The sequence below is a fragment of the Myiozetetes cayanensis genome, unplaced genomic scaffold, assembly GCF_022539395.1.
Source record: "Myiozetetes cayanensis isolate MyiCay16 unplaced genomic scaffold, myiCay2020 scf7, whole genome shotgun sequence".
Lineage (NCBI taxonomy): Eukaryota > Metazoa > Chordata > Aves > Passeriformes > Tyrannidae > Myiozetetes > Myiozetetes cayanensis.
This window is the reverse complement of record NW_026087964.1, coordinates 41,246,926-41,272,041: the sequence shown is the minus strand read 5'-3', so window position 1 is coordinate 41,272,041 and position 25,116 is coordinate 41,246,926. Positions and strand designations below refer to the sequence as shown.

General features: G+C 41.8%; 1 protein-coding gene across 1 annotated transcript in view; it reads right to left on the bottom strand.

The window, feature by feature from the left end:
* Nucleotides 1-14,059, bottom strand: part of FBXW7 (F-box and WD repeat domain containing 7) — a 182,070-nt gene extending 168,011 nt beyond the window's left edge. Inside the window, exon 1 of the mRNA XM_050338044.1 lies at nt 13,903-14,059. The gene's annotated coding sequence lies outside the window, so the exon portion shown is untranslated. The remainder of the gene's footprint in view (nt 1-13,902) is intronic.
* Nucleotides 14,060-25,116: the final 11,057 nt, after the last annotated feature.

Here is a 25,116-nt window from a genome sequence, read left to right as displayed (position 1 = left end):
TCAATTTGACAATAAAATAAATCTTTAAAAAATTTTTAAAGCCTATGACTGTTATTTAAATAATAACTTAAATAATTTAAATAACTAATATTTTAAACAAACACTCTAAGTTACGTGCCTTTAACACCTTACTAAGACCTCAAGATGTAGCTTGTAGAATCTATTTCTTAGACAATTTTTATAAGTGTATAAGAAATAGATGCTATAATCTACTCTTATAGATTCATATCCCTACACAGAATCTATTATTATAGATCTTCTACAAATCACCCAGTTAAATAAAGGTTTTAGAGGCATAAAGAAAACAAATAAGAACTAAATTTACTTTTCTTCACAGAAGTTCTCACATAGGACGATAATTAAAAAATGGAAGTTGACCATGCACTATTAACACAGCAGATGAAAAGACATCTTCAATTACAAGAGCTGAACTTTTGTTTGCTCTTCCTGGTTGCAATAGTTGTAATGCTAACATGGGAAACTTGCTATTTATCATTTCAGATAGATCCTCGTGTTTCTTTATTATTTTTTCATGATCCACATCATCAGTAGACTGAAACTTCAGAGTTACTAAGCTGATGTTCTAACCACATTAAAAGATGACCACAGGAACAACTATACAGGAATTGCCATTTCCTGGGAACACAAATGAGATCATCCTTACTTTAGCACCCATCATTTCCACTGGGTCAAGCAATTCTTCAGCAAACATCCCCCCCTGCAGCCTGAACTTCAGTTGCATTTGCCATTCCAAGGGTTGACTTCAATCCTGAAACACAAGTAAGTACTGATGCCCAAATGGCATCTCTGTATTTCTACAAGAAAAATGGCATAGTGAAGAAGAATCTGTTGTTTTACAGATGCATGCTGTTTCAGCAAAAACTACTCGAATATAGAACTGGGACCTGAAAAGTGGTCTCTTTTGGAACAAAGAGCCCCATTTCAAGGGACTATATGCCAGAGGCAAGCGACATGAAAAGCAAAGCATAGTAGCTGACTGTTCACTGCCCCTTGCAACACAAACACCAGGCAGCAGCTAATGAAGCTAGCTGGAGTCACCTTCAAAACATGAGTGACTCTTCAGGCAATATCTTGCAGACCTCCGGAATTTGTTGCAAAAGGATGCAATGGAGACAAAAAATTTACAAGGGTTCGAGAAGAAATTGTGCAAGTTCTCAGAAGAGAAATGATTCAAGAGCTTCTGAATAAACAGGAACAATCTCTGGCTCAGAGATTCCATAAGCTGAAAGTAGGCAGAGAGTAAGCATAAAACAAAAAGCATCTAACACTTATCTTGTTCTCAAAGTTCTCCATGCAAATATGTTCACTGATGTTTTTCAGATGGGTCATGTGAAGAATTAGGGAATTTCTGGGTTCCTGGACATGATTTTCTCTTTTAAGCTATGAGACATGGGATACTAAGCGAGAAAGAACACGTGCTAATGTGATCCAGTGAGCAAATTGTTCTGATTTAAAACTATTTAATAACACAATTTAAAACAAAACATAGCAACTAAAATACATGACAAATATTTGAATTTTTGGATAACTCTCCCAAAACTGCCAGTTTAATATAATACATTACACTATAATGTTTTAATGAGCTTGACCTTTCATTCCAATTATTAGTTACAAGATTATATCTCTACTGGAATAACATTATTGGTTATTCTTCACTAAAATGTGTACGGCAGTTTCATGGTTTCGCCTCCTAGACACTACGTCTGCACAAGCTATTACTGGGTTACAGAATGGTCTACTACCAAAGAGTTCCAGCTGTCATTCTTCTCCTCAGAAAACTTAAATTACTGACCCTGGATTTTGTTTGTAGGTTGTTTTCCTTTCTGAAAACAGATTAAAAAAAAGAAAAAACCAAACCATCCATGGAAGAACATGTCACAGACATCAGCCTGTTCACTAATTAGGGAGACACCTATATGCTTGTTTGTTCCCTTTCCACAGCACATCTCACAGTGTTTCTACCATCTGAATTCAAGATCCTCAAGATCTTACACGACATTATAAGTGTAGGAAAGACTACCTGAACACAAAAGTTCCTTCGCTGCCATCACTCCATTACACACTGGAGTTGAACAGAGTTAACCAAGTTAACAACAGAGTTGAACAGAGCTAACAAACCTAAACTGTTAACAACTCAGTTGGAAAAAATATGGTACTTTTGCATTTTCTCATTTTATTAGCAGAAATCAGACTTGAGTGATTCCAAAGCAGTAAGAGGAAAAAAGTTATTTATAAATAATAAAAAATTATATTAACCTACTACTACAAACTCCTAGTATTAGAATGTGAGAAAACACAGTACTTACCTACATTTCAAAGAGCCAATGAATATGATTTAGCATGTTACAAACAAATAAGCCTTTCTTGCATCAGCAAGCTAACTGAAACAATTGTTTAAAGAATACTATTGTAAAACACATGCAGGTGGATATCAGAGAACATAAACAGCATGGTTTCTGGAAAGGAAACTATGCTTTTTTAGGCTAGTAGAATTGTATAACAACAACAGTGAACTAAGGAGAAATTGCTGAAAAAATTACTTTCAAAAAGTCTCTCCCAAAGTCTCAAAAGGCCATTAAGTAAAATTAATATTGGTGTTCAGAGAAAACATTATTTGGGTTTACATGCCAGCAACAAAGCATCAAAAGAAAAAGCATTAAGTGGTCTGTTAATGTGCAGAAGAGTTAACAGCAGAAGGCCACAGTTCTGCACTAGAACTACATCATATATTCCCCAATGGTCCAAAAAGCAGAAAGTGGTAAAAGTCATTCACTTGAGAACTATTAAGGTCAAAAGAAGAGAAGGAACCTTAAGAATCTCACGTAGTCTAACCAGGTAAAATGAGAAATACATGACAGACAAAAAGAACAATCAACAACGTATTACATGTCATGGTGAATATTTTACTCACCAACTTCATGGATTTTAAAAACAAATTCAGAAAGAGACTTGTTCACTCTGGATAGTCCATAGAAGAATAATATTGAGGAAAAAATTGTTAGGATGCATACTGAATGCTTTGGAGAATATTACAATTGGTACATCAAAAATTGAACAGCATTTTAAATAGGCACTTTGTAAATATATAGCACTCCTAAGCAGGCACACAGTAAAAAAATGCTTTAAAATACTAATTAAACTAAAACAGTTCCAAAAAAGGTGAAAATTGGTAACAGACATCTTAAAAGAGATGCCAAAGAGCATCAGAAGGATCAGGTATGTTAACTGCAACAGACATGCAGAGTAACACAACAGAAAAGGTAAAGGAAAAATAAACACTAAGAACTTTAAGTTCAACTGGAGCTTTATAACAATAAGAATCTATTTAACTAAATTATGGGGTTAAAACATCACAAATAACATAAGACATTACTATGAAATTCATAAGTATACACAACAATACATTTCCATGCAACAATTGCTCAGATCCTCAAATTTTGTTTAAAAAAAAAAAAAAAGAAAAAACACAAACTACAAACCTAACATACTTTTTAAAAGGATTGTATGTTTTATTAAACAACATCATAGGCTATAACAAAAATTAAGTCTGAACTTGAATAACTGTGAGTTAGTTGAAGATTTATATGTGGAACTTTTCAGTGTCTCAAAGCATTTTTCCAAAAAAGTGATTCTGAAAAGAAAACCAGAAGGATACATGTTACCCTATAGTAAAATCCTACTTCTTTTCTGGAGATGGCAATAAGCAGAGAGAATAGAACAAGGGTTAATTTAAACTCTCAGCTCTACAATCTATAGTATTCTTGAATATGATTTTTTTCCACACTTCAGCAGCAGCCAGCAAACATACACATAGCTCTGCAACCACCACAGCATATGCTGCCTTTAGCCCAGCTAGAAAACTATAAAAATGTGGCAGGTTATACGGGGAGTAGTGTAATAGTCAGGCTGCAGGATTCAAATACATTGTGATAACAGGGGTCACAAGAGATAATAGGACAGTAACAAGGACTCTGTTACTGCAGTGGTGGGATACAGAAGCTGACAGAGGCTACAAATCCACAGGAAACTAGGTTTTGTTAGCTCTGCTGCTCACGGAACAATTTGTTTCCCTTGTGTTTTACAGATTTGAATACTAATATTTCTGCGCTCTGCAGCTTTGATCACTGTGTTAAATGTAGCTCTACTGAATAAAAGGATTAGTTTGTACAGATTGGCACACTTATGACTGTGATATGAAGAGAACTCTAGGGAAAAACCTTTGAAGATCAAGTGCATGCTCAAATTTAAGGCTGAACTGGCAGTAGTAGCTGAAGGTGTTTTATGTCATGCATATGGTTTAGAGTATAATACATACGACAATATTTCTGTCATTTAGTATAAGGACTGTAGACATTTTTAGCTTACTTCAATTTATCTTGCTGTTAAGAGGGGCAATACCACTCTCCCCTCCCGGGCAGGTGGGGCTCGTTAGCCCTTAAAAAGGCAACCCACCTACGTCCTAAGGACCTCGCTGCCACCGTCCAAGCTCGCTTGGCCCCGGCAGATGAACCTTAGGATTAAAGGGTGGGCTCAGTTCCGCGCACACTGTGTCTCACCTAAAAAAAATCCAATGCGCAGGCTGGAAGGTGTAAAGACCTTCCCCGGATCTTCGCTCGCGAAGACTGGCCATTATTATTATACCACTCTCCCCTTACTGAAAAGGCTACCAAGTCAGGCAGCAGTAATACTCACGTTGGTTCACAACCAGCTGGATTTGACAAGTGGAGAGCACAACCACAAAAGACAAGTGGCAGGCGGAACAAGATCAACCCTTTTAGTTACAGCACATACCCCACGCTGGCTTCAGCAGATCATCAAACCACAACCATGAGGTTTCAGGGCACAGTTAAGTTGATCTAATGGCCAGCCAATGCCCAAAGGATTCACTGCCAGCTGTGCATCCCCTGTGCCAGCTCTAACACACATCCCGTGTCACACTGAGCCAATTCAATTTGATTTTTAGTTCCCTTCTCCCTAAATTCAGGGAACTAAAATGGTAAAAAAACAACAGCACAAAATTAATTGCCAAAAAGCCAGATTAAACCAATAGCTAGTGCAGGAAGACGTCAGGGTAGGAGAAGATGTTTGGAATCATTCCTTTCATCAACTAAGCAGGTCAAATACAATATGAAATGACAACCTCATAAAGGACAACAGAATATAACATCTCATGCACCCTCAACGTGGACAAGGTTTGAAACTATTTTATGAAGGAAGGGTAAACTGTTTCAATGATAAGTTTCTCCTTTTTAATCTTTGCTAGGTCATGCCTAACCTATGCAACCGATTCTGTTCCTACCACACTGCAGTGTAAACAAACAATAGGAACGAGAAGGACCAAAACGTTAACATTTCTTTTGTGCCACTAAACAAGCTTTTGTTTTTCCAGTCATTCCCAGCACCCTTTTGAAAGGTTCCCACAGCCCGTGTAAACAACCACAAGCTGAGCGGGATGACTGTACATACCTCCTACATAGGCAGGCAGCAACCACAGCACGCAGCTCCCCTAACCAGACAGCCACACATCCACCCCATGACGGAGGGCACCACCCACCTCTACCCCTCAAACAAAAATCCTGCCTGAGCTCCTGAGTCACGCTGAGTGTTATCTAGTGCTCCCACCAGGCACAGCCAAGTGTCAGTAATGGTTGAGCTGAAGTGTGACCCTCAGTTATTTCGGTATCAGCCCACTTCTTTTCTGTGGCATATCAGGAATTACTTGATTTCAAAATAGTCAAGCATAACAGCATTCAAAGCACAAATAACAACAAAGCAATTTGCAAGATTTGCCATGGCAATAAGCTATAAAGCTGGGAATACAGCACAAAAACTGAAATGAGAGAATCGTAGAATGGTTTCGGTTAGATGGGACCTTAAAGGTCATATAATTCCAACCCCTATGCCATGGGCAGGGACACCTTCTATACCAGGTTGTTCAAAGCCCCATTCAACCTGACCTTGAAGATGAGATGAAAAAACAGTATGTCCGGAAACAAATCAAATGTAAGAGTGAATGTCAAAGTTGTTTAGCTACAGCAGGACGTGTCTAAGAACCACTCTTGTTTTAGTGCACTCCAGATATATAAAAGTTTCAAAGTTAAGTTAAACATCTGGACAACACAAGAAACTGTCATTATGAAGATAATCAGGGTTGTTAACAGAAACACTTCTGTATTACAAATTTGAAAAACGTGAAGGTCAGCCACTTGTGTATTAGAGCCCACCTAAGATATTCTTAGTAGAACTTATTTCACACTTTTTATTACTCCCCTGAAGACACATAATGTCAAAACATAGTTAGAATTACTACCATGTTACTATGGGGCTACCAAAGCCTGCATGCCACTCTTGACATGTTTCACGAACATGAAGTGGCCATTCAGGACCATGTATTGCACAGCTCGTAGCATGGAGCAAATGCAGAGCGAGACAAAGTCCAGCAAGCTGGGAGTCAGGCAGTGACTAAGTCTAGCTCTTACCTGGACCACAGAGAGCACAGTTCAAATGCACCTGCTACCACAGGTAACGCAACTAACACATCATGAAAGCAGAGGAGTAAAACTGCCCCCTTCTACCAGAGGCTTGTCATAAGGGTGCACATCTGTCCCATCTTGGCTACACAAAGAAGTTTAAACATGGACCAAGTGGGGGAAGCATAGCAGGTTGAATCAGTCTCACTTCCCCTTAACCCTTGTAACAAGAAGCAAATCAGGAGAAAAGTAATTCCCAAACACAGTGCCCCAAACAAACATTATTTAAAATTCATTCTTGTTGAAATATCAAATAGGGTCTACTATCTAGCCACGTGGAAAAAGAAAGTGTCAAAAGTTTCCTGGTCAGGAAAAAAAAAAAAAAACCAACAAAACAACCCACAACCAAAACATAGCAACTTTGCCATAGAGTGATTTAAAGGATGTTGAAGATGCCCTCAGGATCTGTAAGAACTGTCACTATTGTACTCTGCAGTAAAGAAAAAAATGTTACCTGTCATTGCAGTGATCCACCCACTCACAGAAATGCCACAGAATTGAAGACATACTCATCAGCTCTGGCAATAGCAGACGAAACTGCCACAGCAGAATTCAGAAACAAATGTTACAAATAACTTACACAAGGGTATCTCCACGATCACAGTTTCAGGGTCCTTTTCTACTATGCTAGAAGATCTCTCCCTTTGAGCACCACTGCATAAATTAAAATCAAATTATGAAATACAAATAGTCAGAGAAGTAAGCACTCCTGGCAAACTGCAGTTTTACTGTCCACCTGGCCAAGCTCAGGGCCACAAGAGACACAGCTTAGCAAAGACACAGCACTTGGTGAAGCAAAGGTGAAGACATCCTGTCTTCAACAGAGATCCCACACCATGCCAAGCTACACAGCGCCACACTTGCCACGAAGGATGAGTAACATTCTTCAGAGAGGCTCCATAGTTTTAAGTTTTGGTCACCCTTATGAAGTGGTTATGGCCCTGAACACTAAAGAAGATACTTTTATAAAATCAGCCTTATTAGGCAATGGAGAAGTCAAAAAAAGCATGTACCCACTGTTGTCAGGTCTAGCAAAGAAAGGCTAGATTTTGCAGCTACTGCAATAGCTAGTGAGCAACTTCTCAAGCATGAAGTATGCTACAGTGCTGAAAAGGCTTGCACTTGCCAGGGAACACACTGAGCAGTTTACCCTCCTAAAAAGGGAAGTTGGGGAAAAGCTTGAAACCTTTTCTTCCCCATTGGCTTATGGTGTTTTGGGCTTGTCAGTCATTTAGTAAGACAACCAGATTGTCCTGAAGTAGCCTGTTCAGTTCTGAAAACACTATTTTCATTCCTGCAGATATATACAGACGCACATTCTATCCTACAAAGCCCATCACATATTTTACATAAAGGCAGTAATAGCCTTTCACATGCAGTTTTGAAATACAGCAAACTAACTCCCTAAGAGCATAGGCAGATCCTGCATGCTACAGTAGATCTAAACAGAAAGTTTCAACTTTAAGAAAACATGATAGACTTTATCCTGAAAAACACGTGTTTCAAAAGTATTCACAAGCATCTGTGAGAACACAGAGCCAATGTGTGCAGTAAGGACATTATACCGGTCCAAGAGGGCAGAGTTAAAGCAGATACTGTCAACAACACACACCCAGGGTTTGCAGTTCCTGTCCTTCTGAAATTCAAAGCAATTGCCACAGCCTACAAGAACACAAAGCCACAGCTGAGTAACTCTGACTGCATGACCAAATTCAGGAGTACTTCATCAAAAGAATCGAACAAAACTTCATGTGCAATCAGCTCTCCACCACCACCCTTAAGCTCTTTGATAACCCCAGTAAGGAAACACACAAGGGAACAAGTAATCTGGTAACCTGTACGACATAAAGGTTTCCTCCCAGTTTCCTACCCGTCCAGAGCAACACTTCTAAGGAAGAAATGCTGAAGAGGGAGAACAAGCTCTGACATTGGACCAAAAGGTTGAGGAACCAGGGAAGGGAACACAGGTAAGAGCACAATGATTATCCCAGAATCATTTCAGGTTTTTAATTTTCAAAGAGAGACACGTGTAAAGAGGGAGAACAAAAAAGAATGAATCCATTGCTACAATCTGGGATACTGCAGTGGTAAGACTCATTGATCTAGGTTTATGAAGAGTATAGCGGAAATTATTGCAACCCTTCTCTAATGTCCCACTCTCCACAGGTCCAGCTCCACAAGGTCAGGTCTCACCACAGCACATGCACACCTCTCAGCTCCACCTTAGCGTAGCTCTCCTGCATTGGTCAGGAGGGAGATCTTATGCTTAGAAAGTCTTCAGCAGACTTCAGAAACACAGACCAACCAACTTCAAGAAACACTTTACTTTCCCTCAACAACCCAAGGACCCCTGTAAACATGACATCTAAGGCACATCAAAATGTTAATCAGTATCATAATAAGGTATTTGGGTTACAAAATCCTAATGGCACTCTCAACCTTTTCTGAGATTCTTAAAAGGAAATCATATTGGTACAACTCTAAATTACAACCAAAACTAAAAATAGCACATTTAATTGAAACATCCCATGCTTCTCCATTTTATGGCCCTATTTGTGGTTGCTCAGAAAACAAGACAAATTCTACTAGTTCATAGTGCAGCAGCCACCACTGATCACGTTGGAGGGATTTAGGATGGGGAAAAAAAGCATGCTACCTGTGAGCATGCACCTGCTGAAACCATCACAACAGAACTGTTGCCAGCAAAACAGAACACACCAAAACTCCTCATTGTCCAGCACAAAGCAAAGCCAGCTGTCTCGGTTCAAGATACAGGCAAAGCTTATCTGACCTAACCAAGCTAGTTCTCGACAATATATCCCACACCTCCTCTTACCAACAGGCTGTGGGTGTTGTATTCTCTAGTTGATGGCAATATCTTCAATTGCCCCAGCAAATGGGAAGAGACACCTGGTGGTATGTTAAGACATGATAATTTAGAAGAAATGCATTGTTTCACTCTTGAAAAGATAACTGCAGTTGTTTCAGAGAATACTGAGAAAACAAAATATTGGAGAGCTGAATAACACAGATCTGTCTATTTTGCAAAGATAAGCAGTCTTGAAGAGATGAACACGTATTTTCTGTTATGGTGAGCATGAACAAGACTGAATGCAGTAGTTTCTTTTTACTCTGACATTCCTTACTTTTGAATTACTTGACCTTACAAACTAAATTATATTATACACATGCATTATGTCTCCAAATTTAAGTTCTTTTCATGAAGCTCTGAAAAGAAATCTGCTATTTCAAAGTAAATATAGGAGCAGGGAAACAAAATAAAACCTCACATGTGGAAGTTTTAGGCTTCTTTAATAATAAATTCTGGGAATACGGGATGCAAAAGGAAATGCTTACAGACCTAAACTATATCCATGGTACTGACAAAAAAACCCCATCAAGGATCTATTAGAAAACACTCAACTGCAATGTACGCATTGATACAGGACGAACACTGGAGTAGCTGATCATAACCACTATGGGAAAGAACTAGGCAGGACTCACAACATCACAACAGATTAATTGCTCCCCTTCCCTCTTCCTGCCCAAGAAATGTCCCTTCACAAGTGAGCTGCAATGACTCTCACATTCATTACAACCAAAAAAGGCTTTGCATATGCAAAGTTTTCAAAAAAGGAAAGCCAATGTGTACTTTAAATAAGAGCTTAATAAAGTCATTATGTTTATTGATTCTGGCTGATCAGAGAAGGGAAATAAAAATTATTATTACTTCACCACTAATCTATATACAGTGAAAGATGGACAACCAGCACCTTTCTTTTTCTATTGGACACAGAACTGCAACAGGTGAGGAGTGGACAGGGATCAAGTAATCTTCCTCTCTCCTCACACAGGAATTAGAAGGCACCCAAGACAACTGACAACTCATATATTCAAAACAAGTCACTAAGCAGTGAATTGCCTACTCTTCCCTCAAAGCCACCAAACACGTTCACCCAAGAGGAAGCCACTAAGGGTTGCCAAATGTACAGAAATGACACAGCCCTAAAGTATACACTGATAGCAACCGGAAGGGTGTACTGGGACAGAGACTTGTAAGCACCTAGTACTGCCTACAGTCTTTCACAGACGTCCACTGCTGAACACTGAGAGGCACAGGATACTGGGCTAAACTGAGCCTGCTTGATTTAGCCAGAAGAGCCTGTGTAATAACCAGCAGCTGTACCACCACAAAGCAAGTCCAAGAAGTTTGTTGACAGTAAGTTAAAACCATGTAAGCATGGAAGTTAAGTCTTCATCAGACAATTACTTAAAATCTTTGCTGTTACCTTTGCTGTCATAAGAGACTATTTCAGACTATCATAAAGTCCACAGAAGTGATTCTGGTAAACAGATTTTGTCTATCCTGTGAATACAAGAGGGACAAGAGGGTATGGGCTTAAGCTCTGCCAGGGAAGGTTGGATATTAGAAAGAAGTTCTTTACAGAGAGAGTGATCAGGCATTGGAATGGCCTGCCCAGAGAGGAGGTGGATTCACCGTCCCTGGAGGTTTTTAAGATGAGGCTGGATGTGGCACTGAGTGCCATGATCTAGTAATCACAGTGGGGCTGCATCAAGCGTTGGACTTGATGATCTCGGAGGTCTCTTCCAACCCACTTAATTCTATGATTCTATGATTCCATAGTACATAGAGCATTTCAGTATGGAGCCATTCATCAGTTTCCACAAATTCACTCAAGTACAATACTTTGTCATGGAAGGGCATTTTCAAGAGCAATTACATGTAATCTTCATCGTCTCCTTCCAGAATTACCTGATATACACAGTCCGCATATGAGAAGGCTGAAGCCGCTCTGCAGATAGGGTCTTTATGTCACTTTTATTTCAAACATAATGTACATAAAGTCAGTTAACAAGCATATGCTCTTCAGAAAAAGATCAAAAAGATGAAACACGTTCATTAAATAAAACCTGAATTTAAAAAGTGTTGACCAAAAGATACTGAACTTAGTTTACTTTAAAGAGACAGAGGAGTAGCATTCCTCTCCGTTTAATAACATTGCCTGGTACAAATCATCACACACCATTTGTTTTTTTTTTTTAATGATTCAGAGACAACAAATTCCATTGAATTAACAAAACTTTTGCAAAGTACCACATGTGTATGTAATGAAGGGAAATTAATTTGTCAGTCTAAGAGTCTAAAGATAAAAAGGATTTCTATTCCTAAACCCAAAAGCTACTTACTATGAAAGCTTTTCTAACAGTTAACACAAGTGAAAAATCATACACTTTCTGATAAATATTTACATCTCCAAACAAACACCGCTGTACTAGTAAATTACTCAGCTTGAACAAAGGAACTACAATGATTAGGTCTAAGCTGCAGTAAAGAGGAAAAAACTTAAACTTTGACAAGAATAATTTTAAAAATATGAAGTGATGTATCTTCTGAGATATTTATGAACCAGGAATATGAAAAAGAATGTATAATTGCCATCAAGAGTCAGAACCACACTGCCGTTAACAACAAAATGATGATGAGTGGGAAAAGGTAGATTTAAGTTTGGGACCAGAAAAGCAAGTGTTATCACCACATGAAAAAAGGACATAGCGCTTTTAGCTCTTGTAGTTATTAAAAACAGCATAGAATTGACCATCTCCTTAACTCTATGGCCTGAAGAGAATGCAACTTCTTTCCCTGACCTCTTAGTTCTGGGATCAAGAAAAGCTAGGAGTGAACTGAATGGAGAGCTCAACTTCTTTTAACCCACTTTTTAAACAGCAGCAATGATAGGGAGCTTAAGATAGGGAGATATTTAGGATTTAAAAAATTAATCTTCTTACCCATCAGCATACTTGGTCTCAAAAAGAAACTGTGCATCATCAGGTGCTCTTCCTACCTTTAACTTCCTAATGATGTCTAGGTTTTCCTCTGAGTTATCAGAGGTTGTCTCTTTCTCAGTGGAATAGACAAGCATGCAGCTGGGAAACACACTAAGTACTCTCAAACGTGTAGCACAAACTGAAGCACAGAGCAAGCACCCATTGCTGGAATTCTGTAGTATGGCCTTCTGTTCACATACATGTATTTTAGAGCTCCAGCAATATACGTTTCTGATATGTTCTATTTTCTTCTGCTTTCAACTGCATCTGGTAAAGAAAACCCAGGAGAGCAGGCCCCTAGCAACCGACCTGGAGGATGTTTACAAGCTGTATGCTCTTCTTTTAATGAAGAGCTAGACGAATCCTACAACCTTGCCCTTCAAAATCTTTCTAGGTTCCTTCCAGTAAGATGTAGAGAAGACTCAGGCAGCCAACAGTTTTCACACAGAGTTACGATTTCTGGATCTTTATTTGAACAATGTCTCATCAAATAAACGACATTCAACCTACTCTCTTCACTTTTTAGTACATCCTCTTCATAAGTAACAAATTGCTGTATAAATTTTAACACCTGAATAGTACAGTTTTAACACTGACAGACATAAATGTTTCTTCTCCGACTAACTACTGCGGTGTTTTCTTCAGTCAAGAGCAAGTTAAGATACTCTACTGAAACATGCTAAGTTTTGATACAGTTTTTGCTCAGAGGGAAATTGGGCAAGCGGCAGAAATGCTAAAAAGCAAAGCATAACAAAACCCAAGCAAAGCGAGTCCCATTCCCAAACGAGATCCTTCGTTCCCTACTCCCAGAGTAAGGTCTAGAGTTAGAGCAAGAGCTTCGTGAAGCAGTAACTTCTCCGATAAACAGGAAGAGCCAGCACTACTTCTGGCTTTTAAAACGCACTAAAAAAAAAGAAATGCTTTACGTGAAAAAGCAACTCCTTAATAACGTTTTTCCGCGACAAGAAGAGCTGCATTTTCCACCCAAGTGTTATGTAAATGAGCGGGCAGGAGGCAGCCGCGGGGTCTGTTAGGAGGCACTCAACCCTTTAGAGATAAAAAAAGGAAAACGGGGAAGATGTTTGAAACCCTCGGGGCTCACAGCACTGCGGCCGTGCGCTCCGCTCCCAGCCTTGCACAACTTTCCGCCCCGGCAGTTCCGCTCGACTCTCCGGGCGGGGACGGGACGGAGGGGTCCGAGCCCTCCCGTCGCCCGCCGCCTTTGTTCGCGGGGGCCGCCGCTCCCGGCGGGCACAAAGCGGGCGAAAGAACTTGCGGAGGAGACCTCGGCAGTCCCCGGGGGCCGCTGCGGAGTCCCACCCCCGCCTCCCCCTCGTCTCCTGGCCGGGCGGGAGCGGCGCGGGGACCGCTGGGCACCAGACCGTGCGCGGCCGGCAACGTGAGCCGCATGGGAAGCGGCGGCGCCGCGCCCCCCGCCCGCTCCGCCGGCGGCCCCCGGGGCACCCGACCCCTTCCCCCGGCGGCTCCTCCCGCTCGCACTCACTTTTCGGGACGGGCTCCGCTGGGCTCTCCCTCCGCTCGCGGCGCGCGCGCCTTCCCGCCGGCGAGGCGATGCCGGCGGCGAGGCGGAGCCCCCCTCCCCCGGCGGGAGGGGGTCCGATGCCCCCGGCCCCGGGGCTGCCGCCGGGGGCCGGGCGACTTCAAGGGGGCAGGCGGGTCCGGCCCCCGCCCCTCCCGCCCCGGGCGGGCGGGCGGGCTGCGGACGGGCGGCCCTGGGCGACCCCCGCGGCTTGCGGCTGTCCCGGCGGCTCAGGTGCGCCGCCGCGTCCTCTCACATGGAGCCACCGCCTCGCCGCCCCTCGGCGCCCCCCGGGCCGGTCCCCGCGCCGCCGCCGGCCGGGAGGCGAGTGGCTCGGGCCGCGGCCCCCGCCCCGCTCTCCCTCTCATGCACTGCGGGCGCCGCCGGGCCCGGCTCCAGCGGCGGGGGCCGTCAGGGCCCCAGCCGGGCGGCGCGGCGGGGCAGCCGGGCGGCGGGGCTCGGCGCCGCGGCCGCTCCGCTCTGCGGCATGTGGGGGGAGCGGCGGCGCGGGGCGCTGGGCGGCGGGGCAGGGCCGGGCCGGGGGCGCCGGGCAGGGGTTGGGGGAGCAGCGGCAGCAGCGCCCGGGATCCGCTCGCTTCCTGCGGCGCCGGGAGGGGGCGGGGAGGGCGGGCGGGAGAAGGAGCGAGCGCGGCGGCGGCGCGGGCGGATGACAGCGGTAACCCGGCAACCGGCCCCGCCCCGACCCGCTGCCGGCGCGGGCCGATGATGCTGCGGGGCGGGCGAGGCGGGGCCGCGCAGAGCTCGCCGTGGCCGCGCGGTTCACACCGGGACAAGGGGGCGGCCCCGCGCTCCCGCGGCCGGCGGCACCGCCCCTGCCCGCCACGGGAAAGGATGGTGCCGGAGCGCTCCCCGGGCTCGTCGTTGCGTGCCCGGCAGCCGCTCGTGTGGGAAGGGACTGGCGGCGGGAAGTGCTGGTCACTCTCGGTGCTTCCAGAGCCTTGGGCGCACCTGTGTCCTCAGCTGCGCTTCGTCTCTCGGACTCTCCCACAACGCAGCCGGACTCCTGCTCTCCTAAGGGTAAACCAAGTAGTAATTATAGGAGCCTCTGACAGTATCGCAGAATCAGTTAGGTTGCAAAAGACCTCTGAGATCGAGTCCAACCTATGACCACGTCAACTAGACCATGGCACTGAGCGCCACATCCAGTCGTTCCTTAAACGCGTGCGGGAACGGTGACTCCACTGCCTCTCTGGGTAGCCCAATCCTATGTCTAATCACCCTTTCTGTGAAGAAATTCCTCCTAATGTCCAACCTAAACCTCCCCTGGTGCATTTTTAGACTATGTTCCCTTGTCCTGTCATTAGTTGCCTGAGAGATGAGACCACTCCCCAGCTGGCTACAACCTCCTTTCACGTAGTTTTAGAGTGATAAGGTCACCCCTTAGCCTTCCCTTTTCCAGGCTAAACACCCTCAGCCTCTCCTCATAGGACATGCCCTACAGTTTATTGTGGAATTGTGGCTGTCACAGGAGAGTCCCACCAGGGCTCCTCTGGTACGCGATGCTCAAGATGCGGTGCTGTTCAACAAACAACAGGCAAAAATGGAATACTTAATTGCTGAACATTAAGTGTGTGGGATGGCTGCACACAACACCCATCCTGAGAAAAGCTTAGGCCCAAGGGAAAAAAAAAACAAAACCAAAACACCATTGCCATGACAAAATGCGTACATGAGAGCAAAATTAAGATTACTCATGTAACTTAGGTCTGATGTTTCCTTCCTTTTGAGTGCTATCCTTGCCGTGTTAGTATATCCCCCAGGCAGACAACTGCTCTGCCAAGAGCCTACGCCATCTCTGGGCCAGAGGCTGTCTGACTGCACTAAAAGCCTTCTGACTGTCCGCTAGATTTTTCCTGTATGCTATTCAGTTTTAATTCTGTCTCTTATTCTCCATTATCCTATGCCTGGTGTTTCTTTGTCCTTTCCTGTTACCTCATTTACCTGATTTTTCTCTTCCTATGTATTGAAAACAGATGTTTGAGCTCACCTGAATCTCCAAACCTCTCCCTTGTCCCCACTGGGATTGCATAGCAGAGGAGCTCTCTTGCTCTTCAGAGCTGTAGGCAGGTCCCTTCATCACCAGCTGAAGCTCCACACCTCCATTCCTGCCTGGCTTATGCTTTTTGTCACAAATTACCACGGGATGCTTCTGCAGACAGCAGCTTCCTTCACTAGCGAGCCCTTCTTCCCCACAGAACATCACGCACCTTTCCCACAGAATGACAATGGAGCCTTGTAATAAATATATGGGTAAATATGTAATCAGGTAATTAAACTTTTCATTCCTGGAGCAGGCAGGAGTCAAGTCTGCATGAATAATATTTTCATTTTGGCAAGGTATTTTTCCCACCCTAAGTTTAAAAAAACACGTGTGCAGTTTTTGCCCTCTACAAAGGAAATAGCAAAGCTAAAACTTCCATATCTACAGTATAGATAGTCCCTTGAGCTAAGAGAACAAAAGTCTCTCCCCTCAGACCCTAATCATGTCAAGGGGATACTAGTTCTTATTTCTTGGACCTATTGCTTACTCTTTAGTCTTTCCATTAATTGTGGTACTCTCTCTCTGCCAGTTGAATAATAGATTTAGAAATAGTTCAAACATATCTGGAACACTAATACTGAGTACATAGGAAAAAGTTGGCTGTCTCATCACCATAGATCACTGACAATGGCAGATGCATTGCTCAAGAAACAGAAAATCACTACTCTGCCAGCGCTGATGATAGTGCCGAGACTGGCTGTGGATTTAATGAAAATGTTACAATTTTTTTATTAGTCACAGATTAAAATGGTTCAGTGCCTAATCTTTAATGGGAATGTGGTCATGACTGACTGTACTTCAAACAGTAAGGATAAAAATAGGAATCGTACTGCAAATCAATGCATTGGCAGAACTAATCACACTGTCATATGCCAGACTTGAATGTCACCACAGAGACAGTTTCAATAAAACTTATTTTAAAAATAAAACACAGAACAGTTTTATTTAAACAGTATTGTTTTCAATATACAGTCCAATGAGAATGCAAAAAGCCTTGCCAGAGGTTATTACTGTGCATGAAATAGTGACAGAGCTAGAGAAACACTGGGCTTTTTGAGCACTCTGCCTAGAGGCTGACGGGATACCTGGTCTCTATCTGGATGTATTTTCTTCCCATGGCGTTTTTAATCTCGATGGATTACTATCTGTACCAGAAGTTGGTATTAAGCTTAACAGCAAGACTGCATTCTATCATTTTTCTTTATTACACTTTAAATGCACATATAAGGAAAACTGCACTGAAGTACGTAAACACCACCACCTTGGTAACTGAAAAGATTCCATGCTAAAAGGCATAGAAAAATTAGATGATGATTTGATAATGTGAGTTGGCCAGAAGAGAGAAGGCACATGCATTAGGAACAAACTTACAACAGAATTGTTATAATAGAGGAAAGCTGACCCTGTACTGGACTATGTCACCTTTAAAATGCCCAAATAATAAGGTGAAATAACCAAACTGAAGGAGCAAATTCAAATACTAAACCACCATTTTAAAAATCTGCTTAACTTGCCCATATTTCTGTTTTTATGAGACACCTATGCTAAATGTTATAAGCTTGAAGAGATGTTTGAAGGCAAAGGGAAGAATAAGGGATTTCTTTGTGTGAGAGAACATGGACCTAAACAACATAAATGCTGAAGGAGGCCTTCTGTACAAGGTTTAGTCCATTTTGACTAATGCAATTTAAATTTTAATCCTTACTATTTTAAGACTATTTGCCCCAAGTGTTTACAGGTAGATATATCCTAATGGCTGGCAGTGCTGTGCATCCCACTGCCTGAAGGAATGAGAATGGAAACTGAGAGCTGCCTTGGGCAGATTTTTCAGCTTCTCTAACCTGTCCATACCCAAGGCTCCATGTGTCAGGGTTTGAGATGAGAGAGGCAGAAGCCCATATATTGGGGTCACCAGTGGTGCACATATGTGGGGGTCCTGGACTGGGGAGGTTTCTGAGGCAGGGTTGCTGCCTGAGAAAGAGACCCTTTAGCACAGTGCTTATCCGTGTTTCATATTGCCCCTGCCAAAGAAAGGCCAGAGCTGTGGGGAAGCTGTGCTGTTGCACTGCAGGTATAGGAGAAGGCAGGCAATGGAGCAGGGGACACCAGATCAGTGGCTGTCTTAGTCACAGCATGTTCTCCTGGGCGAGAAAGATCTTAGCAGACAAAAGATAGCAAAATGGGCAAGATAAGCAAGCCACAAGGAAGTAGAGCCATGCTTTTTGTTGTTGGTGAAATACAGATTGGCTCATCTGTCTCAGACTTCACCCTAGAAGCTGCAATGCTTAGGTTGCACATGGACTGTCAAAACCTTATTTAATACTAAATCTACCAATTCAGACCACCTGCTGCCTCTTTCTGAATGCTATGAAATATTCTCTCTCTCTGCTTCATGTAAGGATATGACAGACTTAAAGTAAAGAGCTCCTTTTTTTTTGATAGGCAATCTTCCGAGCAAAGACATGGTTAGTTCTGTCTTTACTTCCCAAGAAATGAAACTGCTGTCCTAGCTGACCTTGGGAAGGTCATTTTAAATACCCTGAATGATGGAACTGAACCCTTCTCCCTCCCAGCAGCCAGACATTTGGTTCATTTCTCTTTTCTTGCTATTCTTTTCAAGAATGTTTTTAGAGTCAATGGTAAGGCATAATTCACATTTCTCCCATGGTATTACTGAGTACTGTAAAGCTGTGTGTAAGCACATTGCACCCAGCTTGGACAATGAAATCATGATCGTAGGTAGAACCTATTGCATTTAAAGAAAATAGGGAAGATACAAGAGAAGTGACAACAAGAAAATAAGAATGAAAATCTTTCATGTTCATTCCTGTAGGAAACAGGTCTCATGGACATACTAAGCTCAAGCAGAGTTATAGTTAAATACTCTGTTCCAATAAAAAACCACAGATTAAAAAAAAAAAAAAAGCTAGCCAAGATGTCATTTTCAAGAGCTGTAAAGGTCTAATACTTCCCAGTTGCAGATAAAAAGCCTGGGAAAGAGAGACCAAATTTCCAAGATAGATAAGGCAGATTTCCATGGACGTAGCCAAAGAACTGGAGCCTATTTCCCAAGCCTCCTCCCTGCTTGGAAGACAAAGGGAGTAAATTTACAGCAACCAACACTGATGAAAGCTTAGCCAGACATAACTACAGCAGGGCTAGGATCTGACTGCAAGTAAAGATAAAGGACAATGCTGCGACAGCATCAGCTCGGAAAGCTGATAGCACAGATGATCTCATTAACAGGGAATTTCAATCTCAAACCGTAGGTCTTGGTGGCAACACCATCCTTTACTATGGACATCTACACATAAGTTTCATAACAGTAATACCATATCAGAGAGGGTTTTCTGAGTTCTTACTCTGACTTAGGAAAATGGCCTAATTTTGGATACTTACAGAGATTATACAATGCAAGACTTTTTGGGTTTGGTTTTTTTCCTCTTATTCCACTGCTCCATTTCTGCTAATTTCTGTTATAGGTACTGTAATGGTTTTGGCAGGAGTAACTTATAAAAGAAGATAAACAGTACAATCAGTGAGAAGGCTGGCAAAAGATTGTGTATCCAAATATACTAGTTTTAATGACAGAGTTAATTACCTTTGCATGTCTGGCTATAAGTTAATGCAAATATAAATAGAGTTAAAACAGGTCTGGCCTAAGTGGGTCACATACTGGTATATTAATTTGCTTTTAGTGCAAGAGTGTTGCTGGAGTTTTTTGTTAAAGCACTATTGAACAGTGAATGCAAAATTGTACTGTTAAAGGGCATGGCTTTAAGCAGTAACACTAGGTTTGGTGAAATGTTTGAAACTGAACCCCAGTTTGACCTGACCTGTGCAACATTGCAGGCTCAGATTTCCAATCGTAGAAACCTTACAGGCAGGTATTTCACTCCATCCCTACTACTAAAGCACATCATACTGCACTCCAGGGAACCAATTTATGAATGTTCTCCAAATCCACACCAAAACACAAAGTTTCTCGGGTGCACCAAGGCCATGATTACAGCAGAACTAAGCCAGCACTAGACCTAGAATTAACTGTACCCTGGAAAAGTCAGAGCAGACATAGCAAGGGTAGTGCAGATCAATGTATTGGCAAAACTATATCGGGCAGCTTGCCTGAAAGCTCGCTGCTCGCGAGCTTTGTCAGTCTTTTGCTGCTGTATCAAAGAGCAGATACTCTTCTCCTAAAAGCAACAGAGGGAAAAAAATTCATGCAGGAAAGCATATAGTCCATGCCTCTGGCAAGTACTAGTTTACAAAACATCAGCCTATTTATAGTATTTGTCTAAGTGTGTGCTTGAAGTTGAAAGTGTTAGCAACTTTCTTCTATAACCTATATTTAGCCATGGCAGCCTGACTGTCACAGTAAGCAAAGCAGGTTTGGTGGGAGCAAATCCTAATAAGGTATCCCCCGGTACTGAAAATAACTGAGTCACAGTTGTAATATTTAAACTATTTTTAATTCCATTAAACAACAGTTCATAGGAAGCCACCATTGAAACCTGGTGGTAACGTGGCTGTTTTCTGCTAAGATTGATCTTAGTGCTGAATAACCCCACTCCTTAGCAGAGATCTTTTTTGGTGTTTTTTTCAAAAATTTCATCAATTTCTTTTTCATGTCTCCAGAGGTAGGTCTACAAAATTTAAGATTCTTGACATAAATTTAATACTTATATTTCATATTTATTTCAAATACTATCTGGCACTGTCCTGCTCTCCAGAATAATTAATATTTTGTTCAGCCATCTTCCTTTGGTCATCAACAGCTCCACCCTCAACAGCTGCAGTTTATAAAACAATTATTCAGTACATCAGCTTCTGCAAAAAAGTTTACACTGATGTTAAAAATACAATCTTAGGGAAAAAAAGGGCACTGGACTCATGTATTCAGCTAACTCAGAGAATACTCACTAACTGTAACAGACAACACAAAATTCTCATCAATTAAAATTTCTGAAGCCATTTGTACTTTTGATTTTTAAATTCTAGGCTTTGAGTCTTTTCTGCTATTACATTTTACAATCAAAAATACTGGCAAGTTGATATAAGCATAGAACTTTATTTTCATTACTTTTCATGCTCCCCAGTTGTTTCCTGTGTTGTTTTCTTTTCCATGGTAGTTAATTCTTACTTCTTTCATATCTAAGCAAATTAAACTCTCCTGTGACTGAATAAAATATAATCAAGTTTCTGTAGTTGTGCTGCTCCAGAATAAACAGACTTAAATTCAACTACTTATATTTCAGTAATGATATTTTAATCACATATATACATACATACAGAAAGAGAAAGCAGAACAGCAACTTTTAAAGTACTTAGCTGTGTACTAGAAAAATCAAGACATAGCTGTTACACAGAATTGTACAATACAATCTGAAAACTAAAGATTTGGCAAGCCATGTGAAAAAGGAATAATCTTGCTCTCTTCATGATGTAATCAAAAATAATAATTTTGGTTAGCTAGTGATGATGCTACCATTTTTATTTAGCTTCAGCTAGGTCCCTAGGAAGAATAGAAAGACAGCAAGGTTTAACATTTTATACTTCCTCAGTACTCTTTGAGGTATTTTTTTTCTATAAATTAGCAACAATTCAACAGAAAATTATTAAATTATATAATGAAGAGTGGCTTCTGCATGGTAGGGTTAAAGCTCAGTGCTACACTCTCTGGCTTCCTCTAGAAAATGCCTTTTCTCATTGGGTAGACCTGTATCACATTAAGTTCAACAGCGACCAAATTCATTAAGAAACAGAGGCATTAAGCAGGTGCTTCAATGCTAAACATTGAAAATATCTGTGTCCAAGAGCTCAGATTCACAGACAGAATTCCCAAACTTGCTTTTCAAAGGCAGAAGCAACAGACATTACCTGAGGAACCAAACAGATAGTTGTGGGTTTGTTCTTCATAGCACAGCTTTGCTGTAGGCAGGTGACACAAAATTTTCCAGAAGACAGTAGTGTAGAGAGCTAAATAGGCTCCTAGGGGTGACCCCAGTTTGAGGGAGAAGAAAAAAAGGGTATCATAAATTTGTATTGAATACTGTCTTTTTCCCTGGAGAAAGGAAACCCTGAAGAGAGGTGTTACCGCCCTGACAATTGCTATGATTAGTGATCCTTTCAGATTATTATGTTTCATCTGTCTCACATATACAAGTTAGTAGTGCAACATAAAGCCTCTTTCCAGAAGGGAAAAGCTAGAGTTCTCCAAGTATTAGCAGGAGAGATGGTCCTGAAATACAAAAAAAAAAAAAAAAAAAAAAAAAAGAGAGAGAGAGACAAACCATTTTTTATTCCCTAGTGCTTTCAAGAGTTACTCTGAGGGTCATCAGCACTGCTTCTATGAAGGCTATATAGGCTATATTATGCAATGTAAAATGCTTTAAAAGTTTTAATTAAAGAAAGTAGACTGAAAGCAGTTCCTTATTAGAAGTAAGTAGTATTTTCAGAGGGAAAGCTGAAGGCAATTCCAGGATGTTCAAAGGCTGGCGAAATAAGTCTCCACAAATTTACAGGATTCTTATATAGTTAGGCCCTCTTACTGACCCTGTTATTATAAAAGCAGAATTCCTTTTTTTTTTTTTAATGAATGTGTTTATGGGAAGCAAACTATTAGTCTGAGTATCCTCAAATATGGTTCTCATTAGCAAGGTGTTACCACAGCTTTCTTGACTAGTAGCTGGTATTCCTTTGGGTAATATTAACAGCTGCAATCAGAGACTGTTAACTATTACCCAGATTAAATAGCTTGTCATTCAGATTTATGTAATTGGGGGGAGGAAACAAGGATGAATTCCCTTCTAGCACTCACAGGTCAAATATTTATCGTTGCTTAGCTAGTATAATGGGCTTGAACCACGTCATAAGGTTGAACAAAAGCAAGATAACATAATACCTCTTTTGCAGCTCTGCTCAGTTCGTGTTCTTCACTGTTTCTATTAAGCAAAGCAATGAGCCTACACACTATTTTGCAGAATTACCCTTTAGCTGAAACAATACTAGAAAACAACTTAAAACCAAAAGTTCCTAAGCCAGAACATCTTCTCAATTGTCATCTTTGCTGGTGCTCAGAAGGCTACTGCCATACAATACAACTTCTCCTAATATAGCAGGAAGCCTCAAGACCCTTTTTATTTGTAGAAAAAAATACCTAAAGTTATAATATTCAGTCAGTTGCATGAATATTAATAGTGCTGAGAGCCTTAATCTAGGTAGTTCTCAAGCTTTGCAAATCTAGTTCGGTATTATGCTCACCAGGCCTCCCAGGAGCATGCCTCAGTGACACAGAACTGAAAATGCTTGCTGGAGCTCAGGAAAAGCTCCTACCAACCTGTTCATGACACTGCTTGCAGTGCCTCTGTGCCTCTGTGCCCACTTTATCAGTAGGATTTGGAATGGAGGGGGATAGGAAAAACCGCAAACTCTCACATACAAGGCCGTAGAGGAAAAGCAGCATGCTAAAGCCCAGCAGACAGCATCGCTGCCTTCCCCTGGGAGTCTGGGCTGCAGCAGGAACTGCTCCTTCAGCCTCTGATTTGATGTGTTGGTGATGCTGTACACACAGTCTGATGCTCCCTAGCAACTGCTGCTAGACAGGTGTGGCTTTCTGGATTCTTGTTAATGCTGCTACCACCAATAAAACCCCATCATTTCACTGTCTGATTAGATGCACCAGTCAACCTGAAAAAGTAAAACCATTAACAGGGGTTTGGCTTTTCACTCCAGGATAGAAGAGTAGTGAAAAATGCTTTGAAATCTCGGACTCTGTTTGGGATGTCTTTATAAAAAGTCAGATCTTTACAAGTTTTGCCCCCTGACTTGGGAGCAGCTTCGGAAACACAGGCTGGGCTTTCCCCAGTGTGATTGTAGAGAACAGGGCACCGAGTGTCATGCCATAGTTTTGGTGCATGCCAGCCCTGGGGGCCACTGTCACCTCCCTGCTGCACAGCCCTGTCCTCGCTCTGACTGTGACACCAACTTTATGTACAGCCTTAATAAAAACGAGATCAGGAATAACCTCTTCTTAGGAGGTTTATTTTGGAGCTCAGTCAGCTAACTGCTCCTTTTTTCTTCTGTGACATAGTGATGGTGATGCCCTGAGCCCACGTGAGAACAAGGGGCCAAGGAAGCAGGAACTTGCCAAATCCAGCCCACAGCTGAACATAGCACAGGGCAGGTTGTGTTTCTTACAGCCTCCCAAGACTTCGCTCAGTTCTGATAAATGGTTGTTAAAGCAAACATTAAATAGAGGCTCCTGATCAGCTGGCAGAAGTCACATTTACCTTATTAGGGCTAGGACTTCATCCATTTAAATAAAAGAGCAGTCAAATATGTTGTGGGGTGTCATCATGAACTCATGTGTCCCATGGCTGCCACAAAGCCTTCCAAGCTGGATATATCCTGATCATCTAATGCAGAAGCTGAAAGACCAGGAACACACATTTCTTAACTTTTATTTTCCAGCAAGAAGGAAAATGTGAAACTCCTGTTGGTCACTTGAATTTTAAGCATTTGAACGCTCCTGAGCGGAGCAAGGGGAAGCTTGTGCCATGAAATTCCAGTCTGTTCCATGTCCTTTGCATCTGAGTTTGAGTTTCACCCTCTGCTTTCCTTTCAGAGTTCATATTTCATACACAGTGTTAGCTGCTTTTTGATGTTATACCTTCAGGAAAGTCATTGAATATGTTCTCATAAATGCTGAATTATGTACTTACATTTGTATTTGTGCTTATTTCAGAGATCTGTAGCTGTAGTTCCTAAAAGCTCAACTACATCAACAACATTGCAGGTACAGCTCTCTGGTCCCTGAAGGCATTTACCACGTCAGAGGGAGAGATTTATAACTCTTACTTCAATGGTGTTACACTGATTTAATTCAGCCAGGGAGCCTCTGTGTGCTGTTTAGAGTTATCTACTTGACAACTTGTCCATCTTCTCGTGTGACTCAGCTGTTTTCTGTTCTTGGGCTCTAACCTTCTGCACATTAGTGGGTGTCATGGTAACTGAGAAGCAACCACACAGTAATAGGGTAACAAAAAACCCCAAATTGCTGAAGGTTAAAAAGTAACTGGAAGAAATACTTGTCATGTTAAAAAAAAAATAAATTAAAA